The sequence below is a fragment of the Rutidosis leptorrhynchoides genome, chromosome 2, assembly GCF_046630445.1.
Source record: "Rutidosis leptorrhynchoides isolate AG116_Rl617_1_P2 chromosome 2, CSIRO_AGI_Rlap_v1, whole genome shotgun sequence".
Classification (NCBI taxonomy): domain Eukaryota; kingdom Viridiplantae; phylum Streptophyta; class Magnoliopsida; order Asterales; family Asteraceae; genus Rutidosis; species Rutidosis leptorrhynchoides.
The window spans coordinates 610,271,428-610,290,472 of record NC_092334.1 but is presented as its reverse complement, the minus strand read 5'-3'; the positions used below and the strand labels follow the sequence as shown (position 1 = coordinate 610,290,472).

The following is a 19,045-nucleotide window of genomic DNA, read 5'->3' as shown; positions in this document are numbered from 1 at the left end:
CCTCTCGAATAATTTAAAAAATTAAAAAAAAAAGTTCATTATCAGAAAACACAAAATGTCATTATTTACTTGCATTACATATGAAATGAGAATGAATAGTGAAAAGATAAACAAAATATGTTAATAATATATTATGAGAGTTCATAAACGTTAGAACCTTTATCTAAAAAGTCTACAAACATGAAAATATAGAACCTTTATATTTAGTACTGGTATTTATTAATTCTATAATACAATTAATGAAAAAACCCTTTTCCTACTGATAATATCTTTATCCAAAGCATTAGTATTGAATACGAACGCATATATTATGAGTCCGTCATTTGGAACTATTTTAACTTTAATTACATATTAATCGATAAACACCAGACATAAGCTCGTAAGAAGTTATTTCAAAACTGATCGTTAATAATAATATTTTATGTACATCTCTAATTGTATATACTTTTAGTACAAACCAATTCCATTGTTTCAGCTATTTTAACTTTAATTGACAAACATGAGCATGTAAAATTTGATGGTTAATATAATATTTTAGTGTATACGTATATCTATATAATTAAATATGTTAATATGGCAACACTATCTATTTAACAACTAAACGAAGTTCTTATTTTTCATTCTCACATATTATAGCTAAATAATCTCTCCACACACACACACACACACAGATATATATATATATATATATATATATATATATATATATATATATATATATATATATATATATATATAATTTTGGAAAAAGGGCAAGTCTTCATATTAAGTGATGAAATAACAAATGAAATGACAACATAATAACAACAGATCCAATCCTTGTTTTGAAATGTATGTGTATGATTAAACAGTCGAACAGCCAACAATTGTTGGTTGTCAACTTGTTCATTACTTAGAACTTAAACATGCTTTACTTTATTTTTTCTAGAGACAAAATTTATTATATACGTACTAGCAAGAAGTAACAACATAACTACAAAGAATAAAAAAGTTTTGCAATCACAAAGCCCAATTAATCTTGAATTTACAATTTTTTTACTTGAAATCCAATCAAAACAAAAAGGCAAAGTACATAGACGATATGCATATTTTTAAGAACGACAACTCACACACTTAATATCTATTAATTCACCAATATGTTCACGACGAGGGTTGAACCTCCAACATCTTTGTTTGAAAGACTCTTCAAGCTAGGCTATAAACCCTATGGTCGAAGATATGACTCTTCTTATATGTATTGTCATCGAATTCAAATGAGTCTTTAATTCATCGAAGAGACTGCAAAATTTATTTACGTAAGCTTATTATCTAAAGTGATCATGATTTGACATGATTTGAGCTACTTTATGTCACGAACGTTAATAACTTGGTGCCTAATTTATATTCAAAGATTTATACTATTTTACATTTTTAGCATGACTATTATTAGCCAAACGATATACAAGTAAGGTTTTCTTTACCAATTTTGATGATGAGAGAAACGTAGTGAAAATATATACACAATTAATTAATTAATTAATTAATTACACGTACATTCTAAAACACACAGTGTAATCACTGTTCATTTTGTCCTAATTTGTATTTTTACATTTTTGACATTATTTACTGTTTAAATTTTGTGTTTTTTTTATAGAGTGATTGTCAACTGGCTTGTGTGGTAGCCACTCTATTTAGTAACATGACACTAGGATTTGATTCTGTCTAAAATAAAATCCATTCCCTTTTACACCCAATGTGCCCCATTGTTGATTAAATTACCACGTGCAATGTTACAAAATATTTTAATTTTGACGTTTTATATGAAGAAAACCCCTTCCACTCTCCCCGTTCATCACCATTTTATCCATCATTAAACATCGTAAGAGAATAATCGGTTACTTCTCTGTTAGTATGTTGGACATAATCGTATATAAGTTTTTGTGTTATAAATTATATTTTAATTCGATTGTTGTTATACAAATATGTTTAGGTACCGCTGTGAAACGATTATATATGCGCTCTTATAACTTAATATTAACCGTTCTTGAACAGATTAATCAATATATATATATATATATATATATATATATATATATATATATATATATATATATATATATATATATATATATATATATATTAGTTTTTGAGCCCGTGCGTTGCACGGCTACTCAAAATCTGTTTAAAGATTAGTTACATAAAAACATGTTTTTTCTCTATCGATCTTGGTTTACAATAATGACATATAAATGAAGAACGACACAATAATGAATATATATCGTAAGTGGTCTACTAATTCACAAGTGGTAATTAATCTATACTCGTGAGTTTTATAAGGATATATGTGTTCTACTATAATTACCCGTACTGAATTGTTCTCATTTTTTTTATTAATTTCTTTATTCTCTAATATTGTTATTAATCATTTATTTAATGGATTTTAATCACAATCATTGAGAATTTAACAAGTGTAAATTCCACTTGTCATTATTGCTCTCATTTTTTTTATTAATTTTTTTATTCTCTAATATTGTTATTAATCATTTATTTAATGGATTTTAATAACAATCATTGAGAATTTGACAAGTGTAAATTTCACTTGTCATTAAGCCCTTAAAAAATAGTTTTGTTGACAAGTAAGCTAAACAAATCTCTTTTATATATATATATATATATATATATATATATATATATATATATATATATATATATATATATATATATATATATTAAAAGAGAGTCTCGATTAGCTAATAAATGTTTTCAAAACCCCTTTAATCACCGTTAGATTAGAAAATTACATTACAATACCCTTTGATCCAACGGTTCATAATCATTCACTGAAAATATTAACTAATAAATCAATTTTACATACACTCTTCCCTAAAATGCCCTTTACTAATACGGAGTAATAATTACTCAATTCAGATTCAAGCTGCTATCAATAACATCCAGCCACCTAAACAAAATCTTGCCGACTCATGAATTACCCCTAAACCCCTGGTTTCAATCCCTGATTAATGAGAAATCGGTCTTCTAATTTTACTCTTAATCATCGCTCATATCTATTGTCGCCGCATAATTCAAGCCTCAATCTTAAACCGATGCGAGATTATTATGTTACAAACAAAGCGATCATACAACTCACTTTGTATTTAATTCTCATCTCATTCTTTATTTAGGTTTTAGTTTTTCAGGTTTATCGAATTGGTACTTAAATTAATTGGTTTGTTCATCTGAATCAACAGGTTCGAGGGATATGTTTGATATCTGCAGATCCAAATAAACCCGTTTCGGTATTAAATCTAGGTTAACAATCTTCATCTCATTCCGTTTCTGATTGTGTTTCTATTGATGTATTGTGTAGGTTTATATATTTTAAGATTTGTTTTAATTACAGGTGTACCTTGATTTTGGTCTTGCTATTCCAAAACTCAGTGTGCATGGCATGACATCATCATTAAAAGAACTTTTGGAGCTCACACCACTAAAAAAGGTGATCTCATCAACAAAAGATTTGTATTAGCTTAGTTTGTGTGTATTGTATAAGATTGTGTTTGATGTACTTTGAATAAGCTTGTGAGTATTGTAATAGTATATTAAGCTAATCTGTATTTTGGACATTGTATGCGCGGGTGATGTTCAGATAATCAGATCAGATGCAGTTGGATTTCCTGAAGCATTTTACGTAGGTTTGTGAAACCCGAATTATATGTTTTCCCTGTATGACTTGTACATACATATGCATATAGCTAAAAGGTCTATATCTCTAAAAGGTCAAAAGGGTGATATCTTAACTGATATATCATTCCGATGACTTGAACGACTCGAAAAGATAAAACCTTTTTAGATTTTATTTTAATGACTAAGAAGATTACCAAGTGAAATCATATTTGGCACAGTAATTATTTAGTGACTAAGATTACAAAGTGGATAGGTTTAATATTTACTATCTCATTATAATTACTTTGGCTGGTGCTAAGAGAGCACGGGAAGTATTTTCTGTTCTACGCGATGCATGTAATGAGGGTGATTTATCAATTCCCGAAGCTCTTGAAGCTGTTAAAGACATCTTTGCTGAAAATGCAAAAGCGTTATACAAAATCGATAGCATTGTGACAGCTACACATGTTTTGATACGTTATCAAAGTTGGATAATCACGCGAAAGAAGAGTTTAACTTTACCCAACAAGATGTTGTGCTTGTTCGCGTTCTATGGGTAGACGCTTCTGGACAACATAGGTGCCGTGTATGTAGTTTCTCTTTTGCAGATTAAGTTGTTATTTATTTATTTATTTATTTAGCCGTATGTAATCCTAAAGCCTTTGAGAATTTGTATACATTTGGTCTCAGATGGTCCCACAAAAACGGTTCAATAATATTGTGAAGGAAAATGGGTTAGGTCTAACCTGTGCCGCTATGGGTATGAGTTCAGCAACGGATAGTTCAGGTGATGAGACCAATCTGACTGGGACCGGTGAGATCAGACTCATGCCAGATTTATCAACCAGATGCAAAATCCCATGGTATTATTATGTTGTTATAAAACGTTTACACTATAATAGAATACAGTACTTTTATATTCCTTGCTACTATCTTTTTATGATAAAATTACTTGATCAACACTTTTGAAAAGGATATTAATTAACACAACATTCAAATAGTTCTTTTTAACAATATAGCACTATATTTTGTAACGTAAGGATATAATCGTCTTTGCACAAGGTGATGAATGAAGAGAAGGTTTTGGGTGACATGCACTGCATGAATAGCGGTACGCATTGCTTTACCTTTAAATTTGTGAGGGCTTCTTTTAAAAAGTACTTTTAAGATTTGTGAAGCTTGGGAAAAGTAGTTTGCTGAAGGAACGGGGCAGGGCCGTTCTCGAGAATTTGAATGCCCTGAGCGAGGCGAAAAAAAGGGCCCTAACGAATAATATAAACTTAAAAAAGACGCCAATTAACGTCAACATAAAGAATCAACCGGGTCGGGTTGACCCGATTTTACCGTTCATTCAACATTGTGAATTGATGTATATATATATATATATATATATATATATATATATATATATATATATATATATATATATATATATATATAGTGACTATTATATCCATTTTAATTTATTATTTCATTACTTCATGAAATAATTCAATCACCTGCAAAAACTATATTACTAAATCACATCACATATACTATTAAAACTCATGTTAAAGTGAACAAATACTGTAAAAAAAATAGCATGTGAATAAATGTTCTAAAATTCTATCAAGAATTCGTTCAAAGTAAATTTATTTATCTTTACTATTAGTAACTTGTGATAATACTTTTATATATATACTAAAAAAACAACATAAAGCAAATTATTGTTATAATTCAGTAGACTTATAACTACCTTTAATGGTTATAAGAACAAAGAGAGAAAAAGAGAGAAGAAGGAGAGAAGAAATATTGATATTGATATTTCAAGAGAAATGGTGCACCTTAAATGGTTACCATACATGTCTATTTATAGTATAAAATATTACTATGCAAGAAATATAATAATAATAAAATTAACATCCAATCTAGATATTTTATAACACAATCTAGATATTTTATAACACTCCCCCTTGGATGACAATTTTATTAGAGAATAACTAGTACTGCCTCGTTAAAAACCTTGCTAATGAAAACTCATTGGGATAAAACTTTAGCTAAGGGAAAAAGAGTGCAGCATAAAGTTGACTCCCCCTCAAGTAGGCAACGCCTGAGTTGTTACATCTTCTGAACATGCCTCATGCCAATATTATGAACGTGTGTTCTGAAAATAGCAGTTAGCAGTGCTTTGGTATAAAGATCAGCAGAGTTGTTGATTGAACGTATCTCATTTTAATCTGGTTGTCTTTTACGATATCTTGAGTATATGAGAAAAATCTGAGGTTTTCATCTGAAACTGTATCATCTAAATCTTTTATGTACAAGTTTGGCCCTCGTGATTTGTCTACAGTCTCCTTCATGGTTTGTTCAAACCGTTGTTTCAGTTCCTATTCCCTTTCAGTCTTTTTCTGAGCCTTACCAATATACCATTCTTTTCCATCAAACTTATGACCGTTAAGACCGTTTATAGCTTTAGCGCCTCGTCAGCATTTATGTTTTGTTCTGTCATTTTTGATACTCTTCTTTCATTTGTATTATGTAAGCTGTATTATCTTCATAGATAGTTGTTACGCTTTTATAGCGTTCTAGTCCACAAGAATCAATAATGATTTGTATCATTGATCTTAACTAAAATCATTCCCGAGTAGCTTCATGTAATGCAATCACTTCGGCATGATTTGATGATGTTGCAACAAGTGTTTGTTTTGAGAACGTCATGATATTGCGGTGCCTCCATTTAGGAATACATATCCAGTTTGAGATTTAGCTTTATGTAGATCGGATAAATAATCTGCATCTGTATAACCAAACAAATCTTGTTTCGAGTTGTTAGAATAAAATAATTATAAATCAGTAGTTCCCCGAAGGTATCAAACTATTTGTTTGATCCCATTCCAATGTCTTTTGGTAGGGGCTGAGCTGAACCTTGTCAACAAATTAACTGCAAAAGAAATGTCAGATCTTGTATAATCTATAAGATACATAAGAACCTCAATTGCACTAAAATATAGAACTTCCGATCTGTTAAAATTTTCATGATCTTCGCAGGGATGAAATAGATCAGTGTCAATATTGAGTGATCTAACAACAATGAGTTTGTCTTTAAAAAAAATTTTTTAAAATTTTTTCGGTATAAGTTGTTTGATGTACAAGTAAACCATTAGGCATATGCTCAATTTGCAATCCAAGGTAATACTTGGTTTTTTCAAGATCTTTCATTTCAAAATAATTCTTTAGAAGTTGAATGATTTCATAGATCTCTTTATTTGTTCATATGATGTTAAGAACATTGACATAAACAACTACGATCTCATATCCGAACATTGTTTTTATAAAACATACGTGCAAAATAAGTTTATATTTATACCCTTTTTTTTATCAAGTAGTCATTTAATCGGTTATACCACATACGTCCCGTTTGTATAAACTCACTTAGAAATCTTTGTGATTTAATGGAATATATTCCCTTGGGTTTTACATTAGATGCTTATGATACCTTAACCCTTTAGGTATATTCATATATATCACTATTAAGTGATCCATACAGATAAGCAGTAACAACATTCATGAGATGCATTTAAATAACTACCAGGTTGATTAAGTATCTAATAAGTAATTGTATCCATTACAGGAGGATAATTTTTCCTCCTAATTCATTTCTGGTCTTTGTGGGAAATATTGAGTTACAAGTCTAGTTTTGCCTTGTAACTTCATTTGCACATTTCTTTTCGGATAAAAATTCATTTGTATCCCATACGTTTCACATCTTTAAAAGTGATAACGATTGATCCGAAAACTTTTCTTTTATCGAGCGATTCTAATTCAGCTCTTATTGCTCCTTTCCATTGAGCTCAATCATGTCCATTTTGTATATTCAATGACAGATTTTAGTTCCAGATCATCATCTTTATTCATGATGTCATTGTAACATTATATGAAAATATCTCATAGAGATTTTAGTTTCATTTCGGTTCCATAATATTGCATAATTTATCGCAATTTTAGTATTTACATTTATCAATATCCTCTGCAGAAGGAATATTGATTTGTGGTTCTTCTTGAACACTTTCTCTTACCTCATTATCAGCTGATTTTCTTTTTCGAGGATTTTTATCTTCGGAACCAATTGATCTTCCACGTTTGATGCGTGGCAAAGACTCAACAGTGACATTATTGCCAGCTTTTGGAATTTCAGTTCGAGCTGGAGCATTTATCGCTGGTATATATGATTTAGTCACTTTTTTATATCTGTAATGCATAAAGTAATTAATTTGCAAGTTCTTGCATATGCATTATTTTTGAACTTTCGTTTCACATTCTTTTGTGCGAGTTCAATATACCTTAATTGATGTTCACATCATGAAGCATCATTTTATTTTTTATTTTTATTTCTCCCCCTAATCTAGGGAACAATGTTTTATTAAAATGACAATCAGCAAAACGTGCTGTAAAAACATCACCCATCATGGGTTCAATATATCTTATGATTGAAGATGTTTTATATCCAAAATATATTATCATCTTTCTTTGAAGAACCATTTTATTGTGTTGTGGTGATACAATTGGAACATACACTGCACAACCAATGTTTTAAGGTAGAAAATATTTGGCTCTTGGCCAAAATCAAGTATTAAGTGAAAATATTAACGACTTCCACATGGTATAATGCGAATTAATGTCGCAGCATGTAAATTTACATGTCCACATATAAATATTGAGAGATTTGTACTCATTATCAATTGTCTAGTTATTAGCTGTAAGCGTTTATCTATTGATTCAGCTAAACCAATTTTGTGTATGCACATGAGCAACTGGATGTTCAATAACAATCCCTGTAGATATATAATGATCATTAAATGCTTGAGATGTTAACTCACCAGCATTATCAAGTCTCATCCTTTTAATGGTGTAATCAGAATAATGTGTTCTCAATTTAATAATTTGTGCAAGAAACTTTGCAAATGCCATATTACGGCTTGATAACATACAAATATGAGACCATCCGCTAGATGCGTCTATTAGAACCATGAAATATCAAAATGGTTCACATGATGGATGAATTGGTTCATATATCTTACCTTGAATTCTTTCAAGAAACATTTGTGATTCTTTTTCACAATATACTTTTCATTAATCACCATATGTGCTTTCCATTAACCACCATATGTGTTTTTTTTTTTTTTTTTATAAATCACCATATGTGTTTTTTTTTTATCATATATCCTTTTCACCATATACGCTTTTAATCATATGCGCTGTGTTTTTCACCATATGCGCTTTTAATCATATGCGATTTTCATCATATGCGTTGTGTTTTTCATCATATTCGCTTTTTATCATATGCGCTTATCATATGCGATGCGCTTTTTATCATATGCGCTTTTTTATGTGAATAGTAAATTAATTAATTTCGTTTTACTATTCATATGAATTAATTTAGATTTACTATTTTGTTAATTGAGTAATATATATATACATCATATACTTGTGACTCCGAAGGCTCAAATGAATTTGACCATATAGTTATACGTTGTACCTTGCACATTAATTTTCAGTAGAAGCTTTAGATGCATATTATTTTCAGTAGAAGCTTTAGATGCACTTTTTTTTTAATCACCAAATACCACAAACACTTTGTTTGCGTTTGTTCATAGTCATCAATGAAAACCATTTTCTTTAATTTTATTTTATACAATAAAATTAACGCATCATTATTCTTTTCAAAAACAATAATCTATTGTTATTGTTCACTTGTGCCATGTTTAACAACAAAAGTCAACAACCTCTGTCTTGTTTGTTGTGGCAACCAAAAACAACCTTTGCTTTTGTTACCGAAAATCCAAGACCAAAAAACAATTAATTTTTAATTAATCTTTTATCAAAATCATAAATTATTTTATTGATCTACGTTGATATGGCCATAAAGAATTGACGGCTGACCTACTTTTGTAAGTGTATTTCGGCTATCATCCCGAAAACGCACAACGACCTTTTTTTTTTTATGAACTATTTGTTTCATATCTAGCTTAGGCAATTATTGTGAACATTTGGTCCCTATAAGAGCATTTATTTTTTAGACTTTTAGTTGATTTGTACTTGTCACAATTAGGGATAGCACCTGCGGGTCGTGGATGCGGATCTATTGGATCCATCACCCGTACCCGCGGATTTTTTTTAAGAGACATCCAATTGAACCCTTGTTCGTTGAAACAATTTGACTATATTTTTACTCCCCATTATTAAACGGGCCATTTTGATGCACACTCTTAAAAAAATAATTTGTTTTTTAAGTTTTATTATTCAACCTCCTTTTTTCAACGGTCACGTTTTTAACAAAACATTTGACAAGTTTGGAAAAAAGTTTTTTATTGATTATCATCAAAAGTTTTCTATTGTCACTCTACTGGATGGAATTATGGCATACAACCAAAATTGCAACCCAACACTACATAAGAACAAAAAGGTTGTTTTTAATTAACATATGTATATGTGTTAAACTCGGAATAATAATAACTTATTTTAGAAAATTAACATAAGACATGTTGAAACATTTTTGTCACATTTAGCTCATCAAGTCTAATACTTATCATTGATAGATTTTATCACGTCTAGGAGATGTTTACTTTTTTCTTATATTAAGTCCTACTTTCATTTACCTTTGTTTGGAAAAAAGTTTTTTTTTTACTTTGCTTTCCCCCTTTCTGTAAAACTCATTTAAACACTTTCTTTGTTTTTTTTTTAAAAAAAAACTTCCTTTTTTTTACGTTACCCGTAAATTATAAATATATAAAAAAAACTTTTTGTTTAATTTTTTTTTCTAGTTTTTAAAAGGCCACATGACCAATTTTTTTTAATTCTTTCACAACACCTGATATCGTGATCGTGACCTTTCACCAAAGCAAGAGATATTCTTGATAAACTAAACACGGACTCGTGTTTGAAATTGTCGGCCACAAAAAAATTCATTTGATAAAAGTATATATATATATATTTTTTTAGTTATAGAAGGAGACCACTTCATTTTCAATACTTCATTTTTGACAAAAAAAACTATTCCATTTTACCATCCCCTTTTTTTTCTTACTTTAACTTTTAAGATATACTTTTAATAAAAATACAAACTACTTTTTCTTATTTTAACTTTTAAGATTTACTTTTAATAAAAATACAAAATACTTTTTGTATTTTAACTTTTAAGATTTACTTTTAATAAAAGTACAAACTACTTTTTCTTATTTTAACTTTTAAGATTTACTTTTAATAAAAATATAAACTACTTTTTGTATTTTAACTTTTAAGATTTACTTTTAATAAAAGTACAAACTACTTTTTCTTATTTTAACTTTTAAGATTTACTTTTAATAAAAATACAAACTATTTTTTTATTTTAACTTTTAAAATTATAAATTTAAGAATAAACATTAGTATGCATGAAATAAATAATGATTAATTGCATAAGTAATCATAAATGTTAGATAACATATAAAGACCCCGTCGTATTCGTATTGATCGGAATTAATCTCGACCCATGGTACCGTGTTGTCAAATGACGTGTTGCGTACATAAAGTACCGTGTTGTCAAATGACGTGTTGCGTACAATCATGAGGTCTTATTAACATAAATATAAATGTTAGTGAAGTTAATAAGAGTTAGATTACAGAAAATATAATTCAGGTGGTATAACCGACCATATATAACTTAAATAACATAAATATAAATGTTAGTGAAGTTAGTAAAAGTTAGATTACAGAAATATAATTCAGGTGGTATAACCGACCATATATAACTTAAATAACATAAATATAAATGTTAGTGAAGTTAGTAAAAGTTAGATTACAGAAATATAATTCAGGTGGTATAACCGACCATATATAACTTAAATAATATAAATATAAATGTTAGTGAAGTTAGTAAAAGTTAGATTACAGAAATATAATTCAGGTGGTATAACCGACCATATATAACTTAAATAACATAAATATAAATGTTAGTAGTCCAAAATTTGATATATTCGAGTCTGAAAATTATTAATAATTTCATACCTTGATTAGTGATTCGTGATCGTTTGAGATATCTTTTAATTACACTAAGCTTTTCGTGCTGATAACGTGTTATAATTCAGTAGGCTTATAACTACCTTTAATGGTTATAAGAACAAAGAGAGAAGAAGGAGAGAAGAAGGAGAGAAGAAATATTGATATTGATATTTCAAGAGAAATGGTGCACCTTAAATGGTTACCATACATGTCTATTTATAGTATAAAATATTACTATGCAAGAAATATAATAATAATAAAATTAACATCCAATCTAGATATTTTATAACACAATCTAGATATTTTATAACAATTATATCAATTTCCTGAAGTACTCGTATTCATGAAGCATTAATTAGTGACAAGCAGTTTGATCAAGTTTAATGAATTTCATAGACAACAAAAAGCTATATTGTCCCACATCGGTGTGCTAAGCTGAAAATATATTGTATAAATATAATAGCCGCGAATTGGAATCAAAATGAATTAAAGATGGGCTCCTTTAGATGGGCTTGATTTCTACCCCCTACCGGCCGGGCCTGAACAGGGGTACAAATTGCTCTGCTTATAAATTTGTTTGCGCTCGCAGTTTAAATGAAGTCTGACGTCTTCAGGTGTTGGTTGTTGTTTAACATACTCTTTGTAGAATTCTTTTCACATGCTATTTATGAAAAACTAACTCGGACACTCGAAATGTATAACTGTTTTTTTAACATACTCTTCATAGAATTCTTTGCACGACATACAAATGTCCCGCATATCAATCGATCATTTGGGTTAGTTCGAACTGAGGGATTTGATTCCTCTTTACCTTAAAAGAGAAAACTTATTACGTATTGCATAGCTGTTGACAAATACAATTAAGGAAAACGATATCGCTGCATAGCTGTTAAGCGATGAGAACATTAATCAACGGGTGGTTTTAGATATTACATTCATTCAATCAGCGTATTATCTTTTATCCTTTTAATTCATTTATTATTTAGCCGAATTACACTAATCCACAAATTCCTCTAATATTTTCATGACACCAATGGATGGAAGCACAGATTGTGTTATGATATCATCTAGGATTACGAGTGAATGTCGACGTGTTTCGATTGAGAAACGATGTGTATGAAACAGGTATGGATTCATTATATAAAAATTCAGAATTTTTATACAAACGTTACATATTTTATATCTAATTTATTATTATTAAAACTTGACATTGACTACAAACGTATTTATAAAATCTACCAACACGACTTTGAGCTGAAGTTTTGCAAATCTCTTCCAGCTTTACATGTAAATCCTCTCCTTTTACACTTAAAGTGTTATAATTATTCAACTATCTTATAAAATGTGACAACTTTGATCCTCTTAATAATAAATTGGATTGTGTTATGTAATTTCTTTAATGACTGGAAGATCTTTTTGACGAGATATTTAGTCGATTTATGAATATGTTTGAGGTACTTACAACATATAATAATATAATAAAATGTAGTAATATCTTAGCAACAGTATAGGCAAAATGTTGTAAGTTGTATTACTTGTGCAGGTGCATGTGGTAAGTGGAGGTGGATTGTACCCGTTTTCTATTTATGTCCCGAGAAATACAAGATTTTTGTTTACGAATAGATCAAAAACTCCGTCTAAAGCCATTGCAAAATCAATTGTAAGTTCAATATGTAGTTTATAGTCTTGTAAGACCACAATTACGAATTCTAGAGGTGACAAGATGGACGGGTCGGGTAATAAGTCATGATAGATACAGTTCCAAATGAATTTGTTCAATTAATAATTTTTTAGTTACAACTAATAGATGCAATAATGATCTAAATCTTGGTGATTTAGGAGGTTGTATGCTTTAAAAATAAACTTTGGACAACTTCCAACCCATTCTAGATTCTAGATTTCGTTACTTGCATTATTTGATGTGTTGTGTTGTGTTGTTAGGATGTGTATCATTTACATGTTGGATACTTCGTGCAGATATTACCACTCTTCTAATGGCGGTCGATGGACGTATTCACTAGAGGGGTTTTTGTCACATTTGGCTTATGCACTTCAGAAACTTTTACAACAAGAGAAAGAGTAAGATTTTTGATCCTCTGTATGACATTATTATCTTCTTTAAATTTGCTTTAATATGTAATTTATTAAATTGTTAAATTTATAATATGATGCTTTGTCGATCTAGGAATGGACAGATTGAATTCTGTCTGGGCAGCAGATTGAATCAGGATCGGGTCGTGTTGGGCCAACTTGCCAACATTTCTTTGTCCATCATTTGATATCGTTAAATTATTAATGTATTAAATTTAATAACATCTTACAACATATAGTGTTGTAGCAATTATCTATTTGCTTATAGTTTACTATTGGAGATAGAATACAACAAAAACCAACCCCATTTTATGTAAACGGGCTGAAAATGTTACCAATATTGTTAGTTCTGGTACCTAATCGTTCATTTATGTCTTGTTGTGTGATCGATTTCACTCACCTTTCTCACTTTCTATTGTTTTGTGACAACAACTAATCAGTTTAAGACGGCTTTGACATCACTAGCGTTTTCTGTTTGGTCGGTATTTTTTACGTCGTTATCTGCTCCATCGATGAAAATAGACGATGTTAATGACGGGAATATGTTTCGTGATGTCCTTATGCTATCGCTCGCTAATGCCTTACTCGGGATGGATGTTAATGAAATATAATATACACATTTTTAAGAAATTTAATGTTCCGATTTTTAAAGGCTCCCGAATTACGTGATAAAGCTTTGTTGGAGATTGAAAAGATACTCACCATAAGACAACAAGCTATGAAATTATTTACAATCTATGAACACCTCAAAAACATTAATGACATTAACGAATTTGTGGAAAACCATTAGCAGAATTGAGAAACATCAAAAAGTTACATTATCATCATTCTATAAAAACGCAAAACCGCGAGTCTTTAACTACCACATGGGTCAAGAATGTATTTTTGGTATAACTCTAATTATATATAATACTTATAGTACAAACTAGATTCATTTTGACAACTAATATAAGTTTAATGGATAAAAAGGATTCACATTGATAGTTAATGGTTTAAGGTTAAAGAATTGCTATTTAGGGTTTACGGTTTATGGTTTACAGTTTACGATTTAGGGTTTAGGGTTAAGATTTTAAAATTTATGCTTTAGGGTTTAGGGTTTAGGATTTAGTGTATAGGGTTTACGGTTTAGTGTTTAGGGTTTAGGGTTTAGAGTTTAGGCTTTAGAATTCAGGGTATAAAGTTTAGGGTTCAGGGTTTTATGGTTTATGGTATATGGTTTAGTGTCTAGGATTTACATATAGGGTTTAGGGTTTATGGTTTAATGTATAGGGTTTAGTTTATAGGGTATAGGTTTTAGAGCATAGGGTTTAGGGTTTAGATTTTAGAATTTATAGTTTAGGGTATAGTGTTTAAGGTATAGGGTTTAGTGCGTAAGGTTCAGGCTTGGTGGTTAAGGGTTCATTTAGGGTTTAGGGTTTACATATAGGGTTTAGGGTTCAGAGTTTAGTGTATAGGGTTTAGGGTCTATGGTTTAGGGTTTAGTGTGTAGGGTTTAGTGTTTAGAGTTTAGAGTTTAGTGTTTAGGGTTTAGTGTGTATGGTTTAGTGTTTAGTGTTTAGGGTTTAGTGTTTAGGGGTTAGGGTTTAGAGTTTAGAGTTTAGGGTTTAATGTTTAGGGTTTAGTGTTTAGGGTTAAGTGTTTAGGGTTTAGAATTTATGGTTTAGGGTTTAGAGTTTAGTGTATAGGGTTTAGGGTTTAGTGTGTAGGGTATAGCGTTGGGTGTGTAGGGTATAGCGTTGGTGGTTTAGAGTTTAGAGTTGGTTTAGGTTTTAGAGTTTAGGGTTTAGATATAGGGTTTAGGGTTTAACGATAATTCGTATTTATTAACTATCGAAAGATCATCAAATAAACAAACTTTTAATTATAATCAAAAAAGTATGAATGATATAGATGAACAATTGCAAATGTTTATGGACTGTTTAACGATTAAAATATGAATGTGATTTAGCGGCTGCCGGAAGAGCTTCAAAAACTACCTGAACTACAAAGTAATTGTGACTATGAGTGTGTCGATCTAAACAACAAAACTCATATACGGGGTTTCAAGCAAGAAAAAAGATCAAAGAAAAATATGTTTCTAAAGGGTGGCTAAAGTTCTTAACTGTAAATGGGTATGTCCGGACGACAAGTGTTTAATTGCGTTGTTGCTTGACGAACGCGGGTTCATCATGATCCTAGATGGAACTCACCCAGTGTAACAGTTTGTTTCGGTATCAAAGTCTTTTGATTCTGCAGGATGTCCGTTAGTTTGTGTAGAAGTGTTAATAAATATGAATTTAGTTTCTTTCTATTTTGATGCTTAGACATATAATTATTAAACACTTTAAGATATAACTTATGGTAGCTTAGTAACCATTGAATAGTTTGGCATGTAATTGAACTTTATGATATGCCAATCGATGAATGATGGTAATTTTGATATGCTACAAATCTTATCATTAAACACAAGTTGCAACTAAACAACTAAAATGTATGATCTTATGTTTGTATAATCTTATTCTTCTGTATATTATAAAAAAATTACCAATATAAATATATTACAAATAGTATTGTTATGGAAACATCAACTTCATATTAATCATCTTCTATTGTTAGATTGTATGGATAACCAAATTCAAAGCAAAATAACAAATACAATATAATATGATATTAATAAATAATTTCACCCTTAAAAAATCCCGCAAAATCGCGGGTTTTTAACTAGTTATATATGAATTTTTGGTTATTAGTTGTTTAAATTCTAAATTATATATATATATATATATATATATATATATATATATATATATATATATATATATATATATATATATATATATATATATATATATATATATATATATATAATTAGGAGAGAAACACTTTTTTGAAGGAAAAGGATAAGTAGTTTTTTTTTCTTTCATTTTTTCATTTTTTTTTAATTTTCTTTACAAACATTAAGATCACGTGAAAATTTGAACATTTAAAAAGACACTTTGTAATGAATATTATTATATTGACCAGAAAATGCTCAAAGAAATAATATTCATCGATAAATGTTATTATTCCTGATAACATTCATCTATGATTTTCCGTCCCAACAATCGGAAAACCCAACATACGCCTTTGTAGACTATTCATCAAGACTTCAGTGAGAACGAAATCACAACCTTGAGATCTACACCTTTGAACTTATTTCGCTTTCACGCTGGTATACTGATCAATCCTCATAACTATGAATTTCACGAACACATCTTCTCATTCCTAAGCACGCTCCCACTATACGAGTAAGAAATAAACCCTGTGGCTACAAGAGAAGAATATGGTTCATACCATGGTCAGTTGCAAATCTCTTTGCCATTCGAGGGTATACTTGCAGCATCTAAGTACCCTAGTGTTATACGCACTAATCTTTTGAGGACTGGAGACCCACATCGCATAAACGTCTCCAGAACTCCCCGTAGTCGTCAAGCTCCCACTAGATCGGTACTTCTGTTCGGTTAACAAACTCCCATCGAGTTCCCGACACTCTCTAGAAAGCTCAAGTTCCAGGACTTACAAGATTATCCACTTCTACCATCACCTAAAGATTCCTAATTGTTTACCCCGAAGAAAACCGCTCGCTTTGTTGAACAAACCATCAACCAAACCCGAGCCACATTCGAACGCGTCCTTTCAGACAACTTCAAATCAATTTCTTAAGTGATAGAAGCTCTTACCCTGCCCACATACTCCAAATACTATGGAATATTCGACCAAATAGATTGGTCGACCCGTTCAATAATCTGATGTTGGACTTTTACAATCCGACAAACCTCCCCTCAAACCAAAATTCAAATGGGCCTCACTCTAATGATAGTCCAGATCCATCCTACTTTAGTACCTGTCGCAAACTCGGAACACAACCTGACTGGGACCAGATCAAGTCGACTTACGGTACAAGGCTACAACTAAGGGGTGCGCCAACTGTCGACATGCTGCAAATGCCACGTTACGTTATCCACACATCCAGACTACAACCACAAGTATCTAAACTTCCACGATAACTCTCACTGTCGATTTTTAAACAAATATTCCAATTGTTTGCTACCTCACCGTCCAAACCTGAAAGAAACCTCCTCCAAAGCATACATTGGTTTCTTCCTCATATCTGATGTATGACTTTGGTTTGCACCATAACAAACATTCCCTCAAACCCAAGTCCATAAGGGCCTCCCATCTAATGATAGTTCAGACCCAACCTTTACCGTCGCCAAACGGGACTCTCAAGCTGTGTGTGTGCGGACCAGTGAGTTTTCGATACAAGGCTCCGAGATCAACTCAACGTCACCAAGGGAACATACGCGCTGAGATGTGCGCCCACAGCGCCATCCACCACATCCGGTATATAGTTTGGCTCCTGTAACAAACCTACATCTATGAAAATAAAGTCTTATCGCCCGAAGTTTCTCAAAACAAAATCGTCTTTCCACTCGCGACATCAAACCTGAAAAAGTTCTCCCTGATAACTGCCCAAATTCGAAAAATCATATCTCAAGATCCAACGGTCATCAGCCTCAGATTTTTACCACGTGTAGATCCGTGTGTCTTCTATCCACAACCTAAAAATCAAGTCGATCCAATGGCTAAACGAACCCACAATGAATTTTCTTTTGCAGTTGCACATGAACGTCCGAATTTAATAGTTCAATCATTCTTTCGCACGGGATCGCGAAGAATGAGAACTCAGATCCGACACTCGGATCTCCCGAAAAATCTCTCCGCAACAAGACCCATCGATCCAACCATCTACCCCGTTAAATAACCTCTAATCTCGATATATGTTGCATGCAAACCTTCATTTGTTCATCCTGATGATAACCGAATCATCCTCCTATCAAAACATGCTCTCAATCCGCCATTGTTTCCCAATTCGGAACCTTAAGCTCTGATACCACTTGTTAGAATTTCGTTAGTGGACCCTAACAAGAATATGTGAGTGTGGCATCTTCAATCACAACACCCACATTTAACAAACGGATGATAACAAGCATAAACGATTATATAAAGATAAACAACACAAGGATTTAACGTGGTTATATCCCAACTCCAAAATGCGGAGAAATGTTTAGTCCATTGGCACAAACCAGAGATATTCTTCTATTGATTTTGTGCACACATTACAATGAGGTTATGAGTCTATTTATAGGGGAAGCATTAAACCTAAAACCTTGTTGTACATGTTAACTTTGTCTTCAAGCTAGAGAACTTTCATAAATAAACAACTTATTGTTTCTTAAATAAACTTGTCTTTCAAGCTTGAGTAGTCTTCCAAGTT

At 30.9% G+C, this 19,045-nt stretch overlaps 1 long non-coding RNA gene across 3 annotated transcripts; it reads left to right on the top strand.

Moving 5' to 3' along the window:
* The first annotated feature begins 2,941 nt into the window (after positions 1-2,941).
* On the top strand, positions 2,942-14,081 carry LOC139893475 (uncharacterized). 3 transcript variants are annotated; one of them, XR_011774550.1, is made up of 9 exons: positions 2,942-3,288; positions 3,380-3,475; positions 3,634-4,228; positions 4,369-4,505; positions 4,705-4,753; positions 12,708-12,783; positions 13,202-13,318; positions 13,636-13,737; positions 13,844-14,081. It is a non-coding gene; the product is annotated as an uncharacterized lncRNA (long non-coding RNA). The 3 variants fall into 3 exon arrangements; XR_011774549.1 differs by having other exon boundaries at positions 4,333-4,505; XR_011774548.1 differs by lacking the exons at positions 2,942-3,288; positions 3,380-3,475; positions 3,634-4,228; positions 4,369-4,505; positions 4,705-4,753 and having other exon boundaries at positions 12,206-12,783.
* The last annotated feature ends 4,964 nt before the right edge of the window (positions 14,082-19,045 follow it).